Source organism: Lissotriton helveticus, chromosome 2_1 (assembly GCF_964261635.1).
Source record: "Lissotriton helveticus chromosome 2_1, aLisHel1.1, whole genome shotgun sequence".
NCBI lineage: Eukaryota > Metazoa > Chordata > Amphibia > Caudata > Salamandridae > Lissotriton > Lissotriton helveticus.
Genome location: NC_136059.1, coordinates 26,769,704 through 26,789,256, shown reverse-complemented (window position 1 = coordinate 26,789,256; position 19,553 = coordinate 26,769,704).

Sequence of the window (19,553 nt, the reverse complement as noted above, 5' to 3'; positions counted from 1 at the left end):
TAATTAATGTACTATTCCCACTCCAGTCAACAGTTAATAGGGGTAGTTGCTGTATAATAGACTTACTTAATTTACTATTGCCACTCCAGTCTATTTTTAAGTGGGGTAGGTGCGGGATACTGAACTTAAGTCATTTACTATTTCAAATCAAATCTATATTAATTTGTGGTAAGTGCTGTACACTAAACTTAATTGATGTACTATTCCCACTCCAATCTATATTCAATTGGGATAGGTGGTGGATACTCAACTTAATTAATTTACTATTCCCACTCCAGTTAACAGTCAATAGGGGTAGGTGCTGGATAATAAACGTAATTATTTATTATTCCCACTCCAGTCTATATTTAATTGGAGTAGGTGATGGATAGTGAACCTAATTAATCTACTATTCCTACTCCATCTATATTTAATTGGGGTAGGTGCTGGACACTTAACCTAACTCATTTTACTATTTCCACGCCAATCTATATTTATTTGGGGTATGTGTTGGACACTAACCTTAATTAATTTACTATTCCCACTCCAGCCTGTATTTATTTGGAGTAGGTGGTGGACACTGAAGATAATTAATTTACTATTCCCACTCCAGTCTAGGTTTAATTGGGGTACCTTTAGGGCATGGATGAACGAACTGAAAGGTATGGTTGGACAGGGGAAAAACAAGATGAGGCATGGGAAAAAGAAGATCTCTGGCCCGTGGTTCGATGAGAGCTCAAAAATAAACAGGGGGAGCTACGGAGAGCAGAACGCAGTTGGCGAAAAAACTATTGCAGCACAGAGCGCGGCAAATACAAAAAGATCAAGAGTGCCTATCATGCGCAAATTAAACAGGCAAAAAAGATGTTTTTTAGATCAGCAATAGAAACTGCTAATAATAAACACAAAGCGATTTTTAAAATTGTGAATGACTTCAATAAACCCAAATGTTTAGTGCAGGATATCCCTCCCTCACAGATGCTCTGTGATTCTATCGCAGACTTCTTTGAGGAAAAGGTACAGGGTCTGACGAAGGACTTCGAGGTCCCAATACCAGAGTCAAAGAAAGAGAGTGATATAATAGGGCAGGAGGAAACTCAGCTAGCAACCTTCTGACCAATCAGTCGGGAGGAGACCAAGCGAGCAATTTTGGCAACAAAATCAGGATCACCATTCGATCCGCGCCCCATTGGACTCCTGCACCTTATTGTAGAAATTGCCAATCCAGTAATAAATGACATTGTCAACACCTCACTGACCACGTCCAACGTCCCCCCTGAGTGGAAACTGGCAGCAGTGAAACCACTGCAAAAAAACCAACTTCCCGACCCCACCACACTATCAAATCTACGACCCATCTCATTAATTCCGGCACTGTGTAAAATCACAGAGTCGATGGTAAATAAACAGCTTACACGTTTTCTGGAAGACAGTGAAGCATGGCATCCTAATCAAGCCAGCTTCAGGACTCAACACTCCACGGAATCGGCTCTCCTGTTCACTACTGAGACTATCCGCTCAGCTTTGGACCAAGGTAAGAAGGCCGTCCTGATCTTATTAGGTCTGTCGGCGGCCTTCGACACGGTCTCACATGTCATCTTAATAGACCGGCTAGCAACATCTGGCATCACAGGAACAGTCCTGGAGTGGATAAAGAACTTTTTGAAGGACAGGAGGCAAGTGGTGAACCTGGGGGAATTCTGTTCCAGTGAGAAACCGCTGTCGACGGGAGTACCTCAGGGTTCCAGCCTGAGGCCGACATTGTTTAATGTCTACACCGCACCCCTGATAAAGTTGATATCGTCATTTGGCATGGATGTAATTGACACGCAACTGATCCTGGTAATGGATAAAGAAAACCAGGTATGGGAGGAAAAGCTCAAATGTTGCCTAACGGACATATTTGAATGGATGCGGAGAAACCATCTGAAATGCAACACAGGCAAAACTGAGATCATGCCAATAGGCCCCAAAAACGAGTTTATTCCCAGATTATGGTGGCCAGAGAAGGCAGAAATACCGCCTCACACTACCATCTCGGCCCGTAACCTTGGGGTAAAATTCGACACTGACCTGTCCTTTAAACAACAGGCGTCTAAAGTGGCAGGCACATGTTTTGGGGTGATAAAGGGGCTGAGGAAGTTCTTTGACTTGTTGCCTATTGAGGCAAGGAAAACGGTCATGGTTGCACTGGTGACATCACGAATCCACTATTGTAACAGCCTATATGCTGGCACCAATAAAGTGGTCCCCCATAAACTCCAGATGGTGCAACATGCAGCAGCAAGGCTGGTTCTAAAATGGCCGAGAAGATCATCAGCAACCAAGGCCCTTAACACACTACACTGGCTACCTATAACAAAAAGGGTTTTGTTCAAAGTGTTGATAATTACTTTTCGAGCTGTCCACGACTTAGGCCCACTATACCTAAGGAAAACATTTGTGAGATACTGTCCAACACGAGCCGGGGTCTGGACACTAAATTTAATCTAATATTCCCACTCCAATCTATATTTATTTGGGATAGATGGTGGAAAATAAACTTAATTAATTTACTATTCCCACACCAACCAGTATTTATTTGGGGTAGATGGTGGACACTGAAGTTAATTCATTTACTATTCCCACTCCAGTCAATAGTTAATAGGGGTAGGTGCTGGACAATAAACATAATTAATTTACTATTCCCACTCCAATCTATATTTAATGGGGGTAGGCGCCGGACACTCAACTTAATTAATTGACTATTCCCACTCCAATCAACAGTCAATAGAGGTAGGTGCTGGATAATAGACTTAATTATTTAATATTCTCACTCCAGTCTATAGTTAATTGGAGTAGGTGATGGATAGTGAACCTAATTATTCTACTATTCCTACTCCATCTATATTTAATTGGGGTAGGTGCTGGACACTAACCTTAATTAATTTACTATTCCCACTCCAGCCAGTATTTATTTGGGTTAGTTGCTAGACACTGATCTTAAAAAATGTACTATTCCCACTCCAGTCAGTATTTAATTGGGGTGGGGTCTGGACACTAAACGCAGTTAATTTAATATTCCCCCTTCAGTCCGTATTTAATTGGGGTAGGTGCTGGACACTGAACTTAATTAATTTACTAATCCCACTCCAGTCTTAATTTAATTAGGGTAGGTGCTGGACACTAAATGTAATCTACTATTCCCACTCCAACCTATATTTAATTGGGATAGGTTGTGGAAACTAAACTTAATTAATTTGCTATTCCCACACCAACCTGTATTTATTTGGGGTAGATGGTGTTCACTGAAGTTAATTCATTTACTATTCCCACTCCAGTCAATAGTTAATAGGGCTAGGTGCTGGACAATAAACGTAATTAATTTACTATTCCCACTTCAGTCTATATTCAATTTGGGTTGGTGCTGGATACTGAACTTAATTCATGTATTATTCCTACTCCAATTTATATTTAATTGGGGTAGGTGCTGGACACTAAACTTAATTAATTTAATATTCCCTCTCCAGCCTGTATTTATTTGATGTAGGTGGTGGACACTGAAGTTAATTAATATACTTTTCCCACTTCAGTATGTATATAATTGGGGTAAGAGCTGAGAACTAAACATAATTAATGTACTGTTCCCACTATATTAACTATTTAATTAACAAATGTTCACTCTAGTACATACATTTCATACCATGATTTTTTTTATTGTTTTTAACGTCTTTTATATTGTTATTTATTAATTAATTTTTTGCATTTTTTTTACATTTCCCTACAGTTTATTAAAATTGAATATGTTTATTCTATACAATAAATCAATGTTTTCAATGTTTTAAATTTATATATATAAACACCCTTATCTCCTATAAATCCAACAATCCACTTATAAGTTTTACTTAGAAATTTGAAAATAATGTGAAAATAATTTACAAATAAAATGTTTATTGTTTACAATTTATACAAATCAAAAGAATAATAATTTTTTATAACACTACTTACCTTCTTGTCTTGGCTGTGTGCAGGGCTACAGGTAAATCAGCCATGATGCAGCAGGCACATCTGCAGCAGTACACCAGCAGCTAAGGCAAGTAATAGTGCCAAACCACAGAGGACGCTGGAAAAAATGGAATGAATAAATACTGGTATGACACCAAAAATAGTTTGGAAAGAAGACATAAGGCCAGAGCCCACAACTTTAAAAAAATGTGCCAGGCCAGTAGTATGAGAGGCATTGAAAATAGTATGAATTAAAGCACCGAAATGCTGTGGGAGGTCAGTATTAAGAAAGGCCTGTACCTCTGATCGGGTATTGGCTACATGAAGGACGAATGTTTTACTTGCAGATGTGAGAGAAACTTCTTTTTGGGATAACAATGCTCTAATTCTGCTCAACTTATTGAATTCTACCTTCAAGGTCGGAATGGAAGGCCAGACCGAGATATCGAGTCTCCCGTGTGGGAGTGGAAACAGTAAATGTTTACAGCAAACCACATGTTGTGAGCTGTCACCATATAAGCGATGCCAGCAAGCATACCACAGCAGTCCTCATTATTCAAAAGCAGATAACTACCGTTTGCAAGTAGAGTGAAAGTTGGTGTAATACTTGGCACTGGAATACCTTTCAGAACACATGCAAGATTCAGGGCCATGCAGCTCTATATTTTGGCAAATCAGCGAATGACTTATGGTCGAATCGCATGATTCCCCAGTTAAATAAACTTCTTTATCATCCTGCAAGCATTTGTAAGCGAATCGTAATGGCCACACCTCATGAAGGAAAGCACTGCCCAAGGGTTCATAGCGGCCTAGGGGGTAATGCTTCATGCAGGAGCTAAATTTAAACAAAGGAAATAGTCAGGTTTTTACCCCATGAATGAGCCAGACAGCAGCTTCAGTTTTGGCCACAGAAAAAGGCAAAGGTTCTAATGTTTCAATATGTAAAAGAGTGTATGCAGCATCTTTCATGGACATAAGCCACTGTTTGTCTGTTAAATTAAAAGCCAAAAATAAAGATGTTGCGTTCAAATAATCTCAAGGAACTTTCCCCATCTTTAGAGTTTGTAACTTCCATGCAAACTACATTACTGAGCGCAACTGATTCTGTCAATGATACAAAACAGATACATCCTGTTGCACAATAACAACAACAGATGAAACAAAATGATGCTGTCATTCACTCTTTAGAAATGGGGTCTAAAGACTCTGGATTACCAAATAAGTATTTTATTGTTTGAAATAGGTTAGTGAGACATAGTATATCGGTCATACTCTAGCTAATCAATCCCTGAGAATTAATCTTAAGAAACTTTCTTTAGGAGTTCAACAGATCTTAAGCAATACCTTCAATGGAGCCACTCTTATAACATACACCAATTATCTCATCTCAAACTCGGTATGACACATTTACATAGCTGTATCCTCCGGGATCAACAACAGCCTATGAAAAGCTCTTTTCTGCCCTTTGAAGAGTTTCGGGGTTGATATAACCCCAGACTGCTGCTTCATAATCCCCGACCAGTACACATTTGCTCTTATGTATTTGTATTCATTCCCTCACTGGTTTATGGTGTAAATGAGAGGCAAATGAGAACCCTGCTTTGTTATTCCCTGAAATACTGGTATTTTAAATTAAGTAGTTGCTTCCAATTTTGCATGTTATCGGAAGAGATCCCTAGATAAAATTCTTAACCTTAGCAAACAGTACACCTCCCACCACATGTGTCTTAGACTTGGTATTTTTTGGTCACCAACCATAATAAATGATTTAGAGAGATTTCAATTTAGGTTTATGTTGTGAAAGAAAGGTGTAAACAAGTCCAGCAAAATGTGCGTCTCTGCCAGAATACATGTTCAGCATGTCTTTAGAATGGCAAGTACGTATTATATCTGATAATAGTTAAAGTGCATTGCAATTAAAGCCCCTAAAAGACATCACAATTATAATCACAGCATTAGGCATGTACAGCCAGACAGCCTTGCAAGAATGTCCAGCAACAAAACCCCAATGTTCTCATCATTTCACATGTTATTTCCAGTCACCAAAAGTAACACCATTCGTAAATGCACCACTTGTGCAATTACACCTTCCCATCTCTAGAGTATATCACCTCAGTTACAATCCACGTTTGAACCGGCACACTTCATTGCAACCCTAAGCTTCAGCTCCTGTCTGTAGAACAAAAGTTCCTAGATGAGGTAGGTTTATAAACAAAGATGAACCCTTGAGGGGGGTCTCCTTTGAGTCCCCCAGAGACTGAGGGTTTTCATGCTCGGGGTGTCATCCAGTGGTGGCTGGTGACATTAGAAAGTGGTGAGGCATAAAGTTTGTGGGAGAGAGCACCCTGACGAGTGAGCACAGCAAGCAAGCATAAACATTTAAAGAGGGGTTTGGGGGGATTCTCCCATGAGAAATTTTGGGGAAAAAAAGTTGGTAAATGGTGCATTTTCAAGCAAATTCGATAAGCAAGAAGGGTAATAAAGCAATTGTGAAAGTGCAGTTATTTTACACTAATAAAGGGATGTCATATAACATGGTAGCTGCTTAGCTGAGCCTGTCTGCTAAATGACTGCCTCAGGAGTCGGTTGGCGCGTCTAATGGGTCAATGCCCCAGTGCCCTAGTGGACTCAACGCTAGTGGTTTCTGCGCTGCTCCTGCAGCTCCCTCTACACTTTTACAACCAATTAGTGGTAACCACATCTTTTTGGGGCCACCACACACTTAAAACTGGTAGGTTTTCATGCATGCCTTTCCATGCCCTGCAAAGCATTATGTGGTGCTCTTCTCCATCTTGTACATATTAGATTAGCGGCTCTCCCGCTGCTCTGGGGAGAGCTGCATACCTACGATGGCATCCTCGTGTCGCATTAGCCCTTCATTTGGGGCCCGGTTCCACCTGGACCCCTTCAGTGCAGGTGAGAAGGAGAATAGCCCAGGGAGCCCAACCCCGGCTACTCTTGCTGGCTCCCTGACAGGCCAACAGCCTCACATATTGCTGTGGGAGCTGGAGCTGCCATTCTGGTCTGCCTGCTCCTGCGGGCAGATACGGAGGCTGCGGCTGGTCAGACGGAGCCTCAAAGGAGTGCAACAGCACTTCCTCTGGCTATGGGGAGCGCAGCAGCATCCCCCTTGCTCGCAACAGACACCAGGGTCTGGAGTTGGGGGTCCGCACCCCAGAGAGGTCTTCTCAGGGAGCACAACATCGCTCACGGGCTTCCTCTTCTTCTGCGGGGGGGGTGAGAGCAACGCCGCTCCTCTCCTTTTCTAACCTAAAGATCTAACCAGAGATCTTCAGCAGGGGTGCAAAGGTGCTCCCTGCCCCCCATTGTCATCAGGAGCCAGGGTGAGCTTCAGGTACCACCGTCCCCGACTTTACTTCATGGGGGGTCCAGCAGACACCTGGGGCCCTGTCAGCACCTTTCCAGGGGGTTACAGTGATGCTCCCCAGCATCTCCATCTTCTAGGGGCAGCACCCAGGACATGTTGTACCCCGGGGCCACATCTAAGACGCGCTTTGTCACCATTCAGCTCAGAGGTCAAAGGTTGCCTCCCTTCTTGAGGGCATATCTCAGACCCCAGTTGGCCGATTTTCATCTTCTTGGCCTCTTTCCACCATCTGGCCAGCCCTAGATACCTGGAGTACTTTTCCCAGCCCTCCTAGTCTCTAAGAGCGTGAACTCAGCAGGGAGCTCTCTTCATTGGTACTCTGTGCCAGCCTTTCACCTGGGTCTCCTTATGAGCCTGTCTTCTCTTGCGCAGAGGCCCAGGCTTCTCCTCACTGACCCTGGACTCCCTCAAAGGCACAGTCTAGGGTCCTGGAGCAGTCAGGGGGTTCCTTCTTCCAATTGCCCATGCGCCAGGCTCCAGCACCAGTCTTCATCAGGAAAATCACACCCCAGAGAGTGTTCCTCTTCCTGTGCAAAGATGTTTAGTAGGATTTGAAGGGGGCTGGCAGCAAGGCACTTCTGCACTATACTCCAGCGACATATCACTTCTCTTTCCCTGCTACCTCCATCATGCACAGGCCTCTAGAATACTTCAAAATGGCATCGTCCATGGTCTCTGATAAGCCATCTTCCCCCTTGCCGCCTTCATCTCCCGGGCCCGGAGCAGTCCAGGTGCCTGGCACCGGTGACAGCTGCTGATGGATAACCTGCAGCTTCACCCCCATCTCTCCCTCTGGGAGAGAAGACCTTCATCCTTGCAATGCTTGCTGTGAAGGGCTAGGCCTCTGATGCTACAGCTTGGGGAGAAAGGTAATTAATTCAGTCTGGCAGAGTCACACCCAGCCAGGCTCTGGTTATGAACTGAGTCAGAGGAATATGACATTTCTAGATGACCCATAAGCAGTACAGATATGGCTTTGGATTCAGCAGGATACTTCTTTTTACACAACTTGCAGTGTACTTTGGCGCATGTCTGGAATTTGCAGGCCTTAGGGAAGTGAAACTATCCCATGCAGTCCCCATCTTCATAGGAGAGTAATGGAGTGTTCCTACAGTGAAAACAGTAAAGGACACTGACTTTCCCTTACATGTGTCCCCCTACATGATAAAGCCTCTTCCTTGTCACCACACAACTCTGCATAATTCCTGCCACACTACACTATCTGTACCTGCTCCTGGGCTGCTCACGACAGGAATATCCCCTGCGCACCCCTTACCTGGATGCACATGCTTGTGCACATGTGTCTACATGTAAATAGTCAGGTGCCCATTATTCTGGCTGCAGTGCAGCATTGTTCTCTCACAAGGGAGACACGGGTGCAATCCATATTGAGTCTGTTTTATCATGAATTCACTGTGAGTGAGTCCCAGCTTATGAGCCTCTCCCGCAGTAAAAGCTCAAAAAGTAGGTTTTAAAAAAGCGAAAAATATGGGTGGTTTAGATGGTCAGAACCACCTTCTAACAGTAGAGCACGGCTAATTATCCATGAGGGTATCCAGGAACTGGGGGCTGCTGCATTAGGAGTTTCAATTGAATAGCCTGGTCTTGAGTTCACTCCTTAACTCTGAAAGGGAGGGTGAGGTCCTAAGGTGAAGTGAGAGATCATTCCTGGACTTGGCAGCGCGGTAGGAGAAGGAGCGTCTTCCACTGTTGCTTTGGGGGTGTGAGCTAGGGAGAGGGAGGTAGAGTGCAGGTGTCTGGAGGGTAGGTTGAAGTTCAATGCTTTTGCAGATGTATGCTGGTCCCATGATCATGGATGGATTTCTAGGCATTGATCAGCATCTCAGCGCTTGGACGCCCGTGGGGCAGCAATCGCGCTATATAAATCGACATACAATACAATACAACAATACAATACAATACAATACAATACAATACAATGCATTGGCACCTTTTTTAACTGGAAGCCACTGGAGCTTCTTGAGATGGGGGGGTGATTGGGTCCATTTGGGGAGATAGAAGGTGACTGTAGCAAAAACATTCTGAATGGTCTGCTTGCTGTTTTGCTCTTCAAGAGGTGATTGGTGATTCTGATTTACAGTGCATTGCCATGGTCAAGCTGTCTTGTTATCAGGGCTTGGGTTATGGTTTGTCTTGAGCTGATGGGGAGCCATGTGAAGATGAAGGGCACGCAAAGGGTGAAGAGGCAGGCAGATGAGATTGCATTATTGTGGCTCTCCATGGTGAGTTGGCTGTCAAGGATGATGCCAAGGCTGCGAGCATAGTGTGTCAGTATGGGTGAGGATCTTAGTTCAGAGGGTCCCCGGTAGCCGTTTCAAGTAGAGGCGTGGATGTGAAAGATCAAACCGTCAGTTTTGAAGGTATTGAGTTTCAGGCAGTTGTTTATCATCTAGTCAGAGCTGCTCATCATGCATCTGTTTCTTGATAATGAGAGGATGAGCTTGGTGTCTTCTGCATTGGATATGATTTTCAGTCCATAGGTTCTTACAATGCTGGCCTAGGGGGGGCATATAGGTATTAAAGAGAGTAGCGCCAAGGGGTTAGACTTGCGTGATGTCGCAGATGATGCTCTTGGGGTCCGCGGTCAAAGGAGGCAGGCATATCCTCTGTATTTTTCAACTGAGAAAGCAAGTGATCCATTTGAGTGTGTATATTTGGATTCCTATGTGATAAACCCTCTTTACAAGGGTGTGGTGGGATTTGGTGTTGAATGCTGCAGAGAATTCCAGTAGAATGAAGGCTGCTGTTTCTCCCTGGTCGACGAGGGTTGTGATGTCATCTATGGCAGCAATCAGGGTGGTCTGAGTGCTGTGGGTGGTGAGGAATCTGGTATGGGAGGTGTTCATCAGGTTGTTGTTCTCCAGGTACTCGATGAGTTGGAGGTTGATGGCTGTTTCGAAGACTGTGGTGGAAAAACGGGAGCAGAGTAATGGGGAGGTAGTTCTAGAGTTTGTTGGGGTCAGCAAATGGTTTATTGAATGGGAGCACAACCTCTGCGTGCTTCTGTTCTTTGGGGAAGGTGGCTATGGTGATGGATACATTTGGTATGGAGGTTGCTGCAGATATCCTTGCTTCTGAGGTCACAATAGTGGTGGAAGCAGGGGTCTGTGGGTGATCCAGAGTGGACGGAGCTCATGATAACTGAGGTGTCTTCTGTGATGAGCGTGTCCCAGGAGATAACTAGCTGGTCAGGGTTTGTGTCTGTGGGAGTAAAGAGGATGTGGAAGTTGGTGGGTTGGTGGTTACATTTTTTGTAGGTGGCAGAGATCTTGTCCTGGAGTAGTCAGTCAGGATGTTGTAAAGTTCCTGGGAAGGGGTGTTTAATTTTCTGGCTAGATTACTCTTTTTCATGTCTTTTAAGAGTTAGCTGTATTGGTAGCCTTGAAGGGAATCAATTCTGGTGTGCCATTTCCTTTCTAGTTGCTTTCAGATGCTAATTCAGGTTTTCAGTTCTGTGGTGTATTAGCTGGCTTGAGTGGTGGTGTTCTTGGAACAGGAGGGCTTGCTGGGGTGACTCTGTGACTCAGTTGGCAATCCAGGACAAGAATTTCCTGACCACCTGATCGAAGTTGACTGCGGTGGGAGGGTGGAAGGAGTTAAGGCCATCGGTCTATTGGTTTTCTGGTACCTTGCTCCAGCTGTTGAGTGTGTGCTGGGTGGCTTGGTGGTGGTGCTGGGGGGGTTCTGAAATGGTGAAGTGGATGATGGTATGATCGGGCTAGGTGAGCTTGGTGACATGACTGTACTTGATTTTGTCACTGGCCATGAAGGTGGGTTCCAGCATGTTTCTGGCTATGTGAGTGTGGTTGGTAATAAGTTATGTGAGGCTGATGTTGCTCATTCTTCCCAGAAGGCTGGTGGACTTAGTGTCATTGAGGTCATCGAGGTGGACATTGAGGTAGCTGAGGAAGATGTAGTAATGGTGTTGCAGAAACGGGGGTGTGGACCTGGTGGCCTCTAGGTGATGCTGCCTCTGCTGGTGGTTCTGCCATTGGTATTGTTGAAATCAATTAACCTTCTTAGGGGTCCCACTGATACTTGGTCCTTTTAAACCAACAAAGAAGAAATTGGCACAGAAGCTGAAATATAAAAGAGCATCTTTATTAACCTCAAAAGAGTGAGACTACGTCACACAGAAGCCTTAGCAACTGAATGAGGCAGTCTAAGGAGTACAGAAAACTGGGGCTTTATATATGCTTAGGGTTACATAGTAAGCAGACATGCAAGGGGCGTCCTGGCTCATGCAAGAAGGCAAAATGAATAAGTTGGGCATACAAGATCTACTTACTCAACAACGTGGGAGGAGAGTTACTTCTCCATACAGCAGCAAAAATAGCCTGACAGTTATACTAGAGAAGAAGGTGCATTCTACTAGCTAGGCCCTTCTGGGCATGTGCGAAAGTAGAAGATGCTGAATATAGGTTGTCTCTAGGCAGATTACAAGGGCAGTTAACAGAAAGGTAGGACCGAGCACATGGCAAGCACATGGCAAACAAAATGGCTGCCAGAAATACAAAATGGCTTTCACAAAGCGGATAAGATAAACATAACTTCTAAATACAGGATGGCTTCAGCTAAATGCTAATCTATTGCTGTCAATTTACGACAGAAAACCGTTTTAGCATTAGCTGAAGACATTCCTATGATCCAGTAGGAACATAGAAAATATTTGCACATTAATTTTTCATACATTTATCAATATCCTAATTAATTGCTGGGTGGGCATTTTCCATTCCAAAAATTTCATTAAGCAGGTATAAACAGGAATTCAAAGAGAACAAAGCATCAGATCATAATTAACATTCAGATAGCAGGAGAAAGTAATGACCACTATTACAAATAGAATTATCATTTTTCCTAGTCCTAAGCAAAAGCAAATCCTAAAATCATCCAGTAAACTTTTTTAGGGCTCCTATGCATTTCAGTGACTATTCATTTTAATTTTGAGAATAGCCAACAGCACATATCTAATAAAAACATTTTCCAATTGACTGTTACACACAGGGTCATAAGAATTAGGATGAAGAGCTGCAAACGGATGCTCCTCCTCAAACATGGGATGACTAAAGGGATTAACCCTGGGTGCAAAATCCGTTCCGTTCGCGGAATTTGCGGATTTTTGGCATTTTCCCGGTCCGCGAATCCCACAAATTTGCCCAAAAATCCGCAAATTCGCAAGCTGGCGGATATCTTTGCTTGGTCGTGCTTGAAAAATACAATATCGCTTGCGCTGCGTTGACTTACCGTGATTCTTTGTTCGGCGAGTTGTTTTTGGCCCGGTTTGCATGTGCTGCGCCATTTTGGATCGTGCTGCGTGATCGCGCAGGAGTTTTTCGTCCCCGATTACGTAATCGCGGGCCGGCTTCTTGCACAGTGAGAGTTTGACAACGCGAGTACGTCATAAGGGCCCGCGATCATGCATCGCGGGAGTAAACAATTGCGAAAACGTAGATGCTGCGTGCAGCTGACTTACGGCGGGAGATTTGGACAGCTCGCTTTCCCGAACTTGCAAAAATTGCAATTCTGCACAAGTAATCCATAGCAGGCAGCATAAACCTTTTGAAAATGATGATTTTGAGCAGAATAAATCCTCAGATTGACATTTGGCTGCACTTTTTTGTGCAAGGAGTCCATTTTTGAAGGGGGGTAGAAGGAAGGAAGTGCCCCAGAGTCTCTAACTTCCTGTTCCTGTCCAGCAGGCTCCGCCCAGTGCTTTGTCCATGTCCTGGTCACTTTTGATTTGGATCTGGAGCTGGAAGGATTACTTTTTGTGGCTGCTGCTGGATATTTGTATTTGAGGACTTTTTGGACTTTGGAGTTTGGATCACTTTTGGATTTGAGATTTTACAAGTAAGTTGGTGTTGTCTGTTTGGGGCATTGCAGTTGCTGCTACTACAATTTTAAAACTTTTTCACAACTTTAAAAAAATATATTGTGTGTAGCCACAGTATCCAGTAGGCCCAGGATTAGTCATGGGTGCATGATACAACTGTTTCTGTGAGTTGTTTTGAACTTAAATCTCATTTATGTCATGGAATTTTAGCTCACAGTTATATGTGGATTTTTATTTTTTTTTTTTGGGTGCATGCAAAAAGCCTCACTAGCCAGTAGGCCCAGGGGTAGTGAGTGGTGAATGGACCAAGTCTTTCTGTGGGGGTCTTGAATTTAAACATCATTGAGGGCATGGATGGCATTGGATTGTGGTGACTTTTGTGTGTTTTTCGACTTTTTCGGTGTTGTTGGGGCCTGGCCATGTGGATGGGGGCCATTTTGAGGCCTGGGCCAGGCAGGGCCTGGCCATGTGGTGGGGGTCAAGGTGCCATTTTGAAGCCAGGCAGTGTGCTCAGGCCTGCGCCCAGTTTGCCTTGCTTTCATCCATTATGCCCAGGGGTACTCAGTGGTCCATGGACCAAGTCTTTCTGTGGGGTGTCTTGAATTTAAACATCATTGAGGGCATGGATGGCATTGGATTGTGGTGATTTGTGTGTGTTTTTCGACTTTTTGGGGTGTTTAACTGATCTTCCTCTGGCTTCCTTTGCTTTTAGGTGCACAAGAGAACCACCAGTGCCAGGAAGAAGTCCTGCAGCGGTGTGTGCAGCACAATGTCACGTGATGTCCCGTGTGGCCATAGACAACTCTGTAACTCGTGCAACTGCGGCCTGCCGTAGCACCTCTACGAAAAAAGTTGCCAGTGCCACAGCCAGTAAGAAGGAGCAGAAGAAGCAAGTGGCACCACCTACCAAGGAGACTGGTGTGGCCACAGACACCTTTTTTGGGAAATAAAAAACTATGCCTGCAGCAGCAGCGGTGTCTGCCGGGGACCAAGCTGGGAGCAGCACCTCCGCTTCATTGGGCTCAGTGCCACCACACCGAGTTAGGTTCTAGCCCAAGAGTCTTGCAGAGGCAGCCACTTTAATTGTTCAATCACCACCGACCAGTGGTGTTGGCTCATCGCAAGAAAGTAGCATCCAATCAACACCGGGTGTAACTCAGCTGACGAGTGTTCAACAACCACAGCTGCAACGACAACCACAGGTGCAACTAGTACAAGCGCAAGTACATGTGCAAGGAGAGGCGCAAGACCATGCGCAAGGAGAGGTGCAAGCACATGCCCAAGGAGAGGCGCAAGTAGAGGCGCAAGTAGAGGCGCAAGTAGAGGCGTAAGTAGAGGTGCAAGGAGAGGTGCAAGGAGAGGCGCATGGAGAGGCGCAAGGAGAGGCGCATGGAGAGGCACATCAAGAGGCGCAACTAGAGGCGCATGGAGCGGCACAACTACCCACAATGCTTGTTCCTCCAGAAGAAGGGGCACATCAGGAAATCGAGATTGAAGCAGAGGTATCATCTGAGGAAGCCACTCCTCTTGATGGTGATCCATTGTCTTCCAGATCCCGAGCAAGACAAAGGTCAAGGAGGGCTACTACAAGTTCTTCTTCAAGCCCCTTTCCTTCTGATGATCTTGATGTTGATTGGAACCCACCAATGCAGTCTGAGAGGGAGGCACGTCATGAGCCGACAAAGGTAGCTAAGCCTAAAAGGAAGCTTCCCGCAGGGCTTTCAATTATGGGTGATAATGACGACGAACAAGAAGTGATGTATTCTCCTGCTGATGAACAGTCTGACGATGACCCAGTCATCACAGACGTCACTCCAGCCTCAGCAGGCATGCAGCAGACAGGCATTTTTACCCTATCCCGGGGACGGGACTCTCACTGCGTTTGTGCCTTGGAACCTTGCTGATTCCTAATCTGACCTGCTGGGCTGGTTGCTGTGTTCATCTTCAGTCAGTGCTCACGGTACCCGCTTCGTGGGTCCCGCTTCGTTGAGGAGGAATCTACCATCGCATCAGGGGTGATCAGGGGCAGGGCAGGGCTGCGAGCGTGTGTGCGGGGACTCCATCTCCCTGGAGTCCCTACTTGGCCGATTGGAACCACCTGGCCCGCTCTCCCTGCTAGCCCCGCCCCCAGCATTGACCCCACCCTATAAGAACTAGTCCACTACCCGCGACGCGGGAGCGCGCAGGAGCGCGCCGGGGGAAGCCCGGGACAAGGGCGGGACCGTCTGTGGCCGTCAGAGGCCGGATGAGAATGGACTGGGCCAAGGCTCTTGGTTGCCCACAGTAGAAGGTGATTGTTTTTTTTGGTTTCGATATTTGTGTATTGCTATTGAGGTTCATGGAGTGCCGTGAAACCAGAAGTATAGTTGCGGCTGGCAGAAAACAATTGACCGGAACTCTTGATGACTTTATTGTCCGTACTAACTCCTTAATTAACCAGGGCAATGTACTTATGGAAAGGAGGGTTTCGCAGGAATTAGCGATAGCTAGAAGATCATCTTTAGGTCCTATCGCCTCCGCCCGCACACCTGATACTACATTACGTATACCTAACCCTGTACAGGTCCTCCTTGATATTCATGAGAAGAATTGTAGTCAACAGTGCTCACCAGACCCACTCCCCCTCAATCCTCAGGCTGAGGTCTACAACCCAATAGAGACTAGCCTGGAGCACAACCAGTTAAATTCTCAGGTAATTCTTCTGGTCGAGTCCACACATGATCAGGGGAGGGGGAGGAGAGAGGGGGCAATCCCTAAACGCAAACAAACTTATGCTAATATTTCTGGAGCTAAGAAAGCTCGTGTTGACACTTCAAGGAATATAAGGAATGATTCTAACGAGAAGGGAGAAACTGTAGAGCCGAGAGTTTCAGGTTTTGAACCTATTGGGGCGAAAACTGGGGCGGAGGTAGCACACTCTGAGGCTGCTAGTTTACCTCTTGCTATAATCGACGATACGATCCTTGATGACTCTATGGCGGATATCCTTGAGGATAGTATCGTTGTTGACATGCCAAAGGAGGATGCAATTGGAACGGCCAATGGGGGGGAGGAGCCCATAGGCAGCGGTATAACTAAAATCATCAAAACTTTACTTGCCCCCTTAGAAGCTAGGCTTCATGGCATTGAAAAAGTCCTCCATGACATACATAAGGACATAAGGTTTCATGATAGTAGCTTTGCTAATAGGGGCCCCAACAACATTGCTCCAACCAGTAAACCCCGACCTGTTGTAAAGCCCCCAGCTGTGGTAAAAAACTAAGACGCCAAAGAATCAGGCAGCAAACCCACCTAAGCACCCGGTTAAAATAGTCAGCTCCGAAACCCAAATAGCAAATAAATCTAGTGATCAAGTTGACCCAAACCACCCTGCCATTCCGATTTTAAAAATTGCCCCGGCATCATCCCAAAAGAACCTGACACGGAGAAATATCCATCTACCACCAGATGCCTCTTCTTACGTGATTATCCTGACAGGGGTCACAGAACTAGCCCCTCCCAATACTGAAACCTTTCAGGCGCTTAAAAACAAGGTATGCCACTGGTTAACAAATAACCACCCCCTACCGCCAAACCTACGTGGTAATATCCTAATGGTGGAGAGAACTCCCTGGGTAGGTCATAATAAGAAAATAAGTCAGGGAGACTGTATTGTAGTGACCTTTGAGGATCCTCGCGTGGCGGACTACATCTGTCGGGGAAATCCTCGAAATGATAATAAAGGTACTTCGGTTGAAGCCAGGCCCCTCTCTTATTTTTACATGTCCAACGAACAGCAGGATTATAGATGGAGTTGGCTTAAAGATTTGAACCACCGCAGGGGTGAATTAAGCCAAGGGGCACCTAGGGATAGGAATACCCATAACTGGGACAGGGGTGGCGAGGAGAGGTGGATCCTAGCCCAGAGACGAGGAGGTAGACAGAACTATGATACTGGACATCGTGTAGACAGGTTCAGGGGCAGTGGGTTGAATGGTGGTCTTGCTTATAATTATGCCCAAATTCCCCATCCCGTTGACAATCTCTATGACATCCCATTGTCAAACCAGTGTGACTGCCTGTCCGACCTGGGCTGGGTCGATTGACAACAGGTGGGAACAGTGCGGGGAACCAGTAATGGATATAGGATCACCCCCGCTTCACCCGCAAATTTAGGTGGGGATATTAGGGCACCACCTAATATCGTCTGTGAGCGCGGGAATTCTAAAGACTCAGTGAATAGCCTAGCTTGTCAACCAGTGGGTAGGGATGTCCCTAGAGACAATAGATATATTAAAATAGGCACATGGAACATCGCAGGGTTAAGAAATAAAATAGATGACCCCATTTGGAGGGAATTCTTGGGAACAGCAGATATCATCGCCTTGCAGGAGACGTGGGACACAAATAACACACTTACCCTGGACGGATACACCACCTTTTACCTCCCTGCGGTTCCTACTACCAGAGGAAGAGCTAGGGGTGGGTTGGTAACTCTAGTGGCAGCTAACATTTTGGGAAAACACATGGTGATTGATTCTGGCTCCCCCTATTGTTTGGTTGTTAAGATCGTATGTAAAGGGGCTTATAATGTTTTGATTGTCAACTTTTACAACTCATTTGATAGAGCTACTCCAACTAGTAATCTAACAGCTCTACACTCCTTCTTAGCAGACTATAGGGAGTAGTCTGAAACTGAAAGTTATATCATACTATTGGGGGACTTTAATACCCATAGATGCCCAGATAAATGCCCGTCCAATGACCCCTTTGCTCCTGATGAACAGGCCAACTCACATTTTGAGCATACGGAGCAGGGGATCTTATTGGAATACATTTTAGCTGATAGTGGCTTAATGTTACCCATGGGAGATGAGGTGAACATACCAACTTTTATGGGAAAAGGTGGTGGGTCAACTATTGATTTTATTTTCACAAATCTAACTTTAGGGAATAACCTGGTAGATTATTTTCCTGTCTGGTCCCATTTTAGTGAGTGACCATAATCCTGTTTTTTTGCGTCTTGGAGGTATTCTTAGAAGATCCGGGATGCAACTGAATGGGGTTGAGAAACAAGAAATTCGGGCCACAGACCAGGCACGGAGAATTAAATGGTGTAAAATTATCCCTGAGGACTTTCTAAGTAACCTCTTAAGCAGAAGGGGGATGGACTTGCAAACATGTATGGACAAGGAAGCAGGGGATAGCGAGGTAGTGGAGGCATTCCAAAAGGTCTGCCAGCAGATATTGTCTGACTTAATGCACCCCGGAAAAGCTAAAGAAGGGCCAACTGGCTGGTTCGATCATTACTGCTCAGTAGCTAACCGCAATTTAAAGGAGGCACTAAAACGTAAGCCCGTTGATAGAAAATGTGTGGCGCTTTTAAGGAAAGCTTATAAAGTAGCAGTTGAACAGAGGAGGCGGGTGATTAGGGAAGATGCTTGGGCAGAACTGACCTCCATTGATGTTATAAAAAATAGTGCAAAATTTTGGGCAGTGATAAATCAACCCTACTTTGCAGATTCAACTACTAATGTTTTAGATTGTGGGATACAGGAGGACAAGTGGTTCTCACATTTTAAGTCAGTTTATGAACATGTGTCCGTAGGGGCTGACAACTCAACCATAGGGGTTACTCGTCAATATACTCTAGCAGTAACTGAGGCTGAGGTCTCAGAAGCCATCTGTAAAATGACAAGCAACAAGGCCCCTGGCCCGGATGGCGTCCCAGCCGATCTTTTCAAGTCTAACATTGCAATATGGTCAAAAGTTTTATCTAATGTTTTTAATAGAATTTAAAAAAATGGCATCCCTACGACTTGGTCACAGTCGGTAATTGTACCCATCTTCAAAAAAGGGAATAGGGGTGAGCCAAGTAATTACCGCCCAATTTCCCTTATAGATTCTATGGTGAAGGTCCTGGGTAGAGTGGTTCTGTATAAATTATCTGATTGGCTTGAGGACACAAACTCTTTGTCACCTTTACAGTACAGGTTCCGAAAGGGGCGCAGTACTATTGATCAGTGTCTAAACCTACAATTATTGATAGGGAAGTATACTCTAGCGAAGCAAGGCAGTCTTTACCAAGCGTTTATGGACCTGTCCTCGGCCTTTGACCGGGTAAACAGGTCCAAGCTATGGGAATTGCTTTTAAAGATGGGCCTTGACGAAAACATAGTATACTTTTTAGCCGATCTTCATAGGGACCTCACAGCCACGGTTAGATATGACCGTAAGGGGAATTGCACAGGGAAAATAGGTATAACTAATGGGGTTAGACAAGGCTGCATTTTAGCTCCCTTATTATTTACACTATATATTAACGAGCTAGCTAGTGTCTTGGGTACTGCCTGTAAGGATATCCCCAAG